The sequence below is a fragment of the Wyeomyia smithii genome, chromosome 2 (assembly GCF_029784165.1).
Source record: "Wyeomyia smithii strain HCP4-BCI-WySm-NY-G18 chromosome 2, ASM2978416v1, whole genome shotgun sequence".
NCBI lineage: Eukaryota > Metazoa > Arthropoda > Insecta > Diptera > Culicidae > Wyeomyia > Wyeomyia smithii.
The window spans coordinates 54,552,850-54,554,559 of NC_073695.1; the positions used below are offsets into that span (position 1 = coordinate 54,552,850).

The window sequence follows — 1,710 nt, forward strand, 5'->3', positions numbered from 1 at the left end:
AAACGGACTTGAACGATCTCGTGAATGTTGTTGTTGATCAATTGAGAATGATTGACACTCAGATTGCAGCCAAAACAATGGAATCCGTAGCAAAAATGATTTTCACTAGATTCCCGTGTCTCGATTTTGAGGACGATGATGGCTTTGGTGGAGGAAACGGTCATATCGCTTTAAAATATAAAATGATAAACCGTAACACCTATCTTAACAGGTTCAAAGACCCTAATATTCCGCACGTTTCATCTGGTAAAACAAGAAGGAGAAGTAACATTAGAGCAGGCACTGTAAAGGAGTATTGGGAAAAATCGAAAGATTGTGCTTCGGATGTTTTATCAAAACTACTGCGAAATGAACCGGACTTACTCACCCCAAGTTTCATAATTGAAACACAAGCCTACATTCGCAATCGCATAGATGAAAATAAAAAAATGTCGACTCTTATAATGGATTTTCCTGTTTGACGTCGTCGTAAACTGGTTTACTACCATTTTGAACAATGCACTGGAATAGAAGCAAAATCACTAGAAAACTACTTTCTAATGAAGAGACAAAAAATTATCAGTTTTTCTAAAAAGCGACCAAAAAAGTTACACCTCACAGAGGCGTGTACGGACATCCAAATCTTTCAATTTTTATGCAGTCTTGTTGAGGATGAATGGAGTGAGCTCCTGTGTGTCAAAGAGGTAATATAATGAATAATAAAAATTTATTGATATTAATTTTAGTTTGTATGCAGTTAGGAACACGCTTGGAAGGCATCGTGACTTATTCACCAAGCCCTATGTTGGTTGAAATAGGTAACTATTGTTCTGTTACATTGACCTGCAAGTAGCATACTTATACATTATTCACATGGTGCAATATTTAAATACACTTTTCACGCTTGTGGTAGTTGTATATATACATATATTAGGGTATGTTTAACTGTGTATGTGTGTTTATTATTGCCTATTTGTGTGTAAAGTATTTCCCTCATAATATTGGATAACTTGCATGATTTTGAGTAATCAGTGGTTAATGTAAACTTAACTTTTTCAGATATGGGCAATACAAGTATGTATTACGTATATGCAGAAGAAACGCGTTTATCAGAAGGAACAGCGCAAACCAAATGTGCCTTAATGGATCTACTGGCCGTTTACTACGTGCATAATTTTATGTATAAAAAAACAATTTCGAAGTTTTTGGAATTTATTCAACAATATTTTTGTAAAATAATATCATTCGAAGGATCAAAGTCTCAAGCTGTCAGAATTGGGCGACAACAACGCATTGTTAACAAAATAATCAAAGCAATTTCAAATCATGTAGTTGAATAACCTAATTTAAGGTTGTTACAAATCTAATCTGTATCTAAGTAAAAGAAAAAGGCATTTATTTGCAATTTGAATACGTGAATAAATTTTCGATTACAAAAACATATCTGCATCTGCATTATTTGTTTGAATATAAATATCTGAGCTCCGGCAGTTACCTAAAGATTAAAATGAGGCAACGTTTCGTAGAAATTGGAAAATGTAAGCAATTTTACGATGTTTCGTGTAAAATTATATGTACATGAAATTTATATTTATGATGTATTTGAAATCGCGCTGTAAAAATAAATGTTCATATAAATTTACAATATACTATATTACATTACATGTGATTATAATGCAACACATAATATTACATGGTTTTCGATGCTCCCTTTATGTGCATGTAAGCAAA

At 32.7% G+C, this 1,710-nt stretch overlaps 1 long non-coding RNA gene across 1 annotated transcript; it reads left to right on the plus strand.

Moving 5' to 3' along the window:
* The first annotated feature begins 358 nt into the window (after positions 1-358).
* On the plus strand, positions 359-1,288 carry LOC129725107 (uncharacterized). The gene is made up of 3 exons (XR_008728017.1): positions 359-683; positions 737-797; positions 1,039-1,288. It is a non-coding gene; the product is annotated as an uncharacterized LOC129725107 (long non-coding RNA).
* The last annotated feature ends 422 nt before the right edge of the window (positions 1,289-1,710 follow it).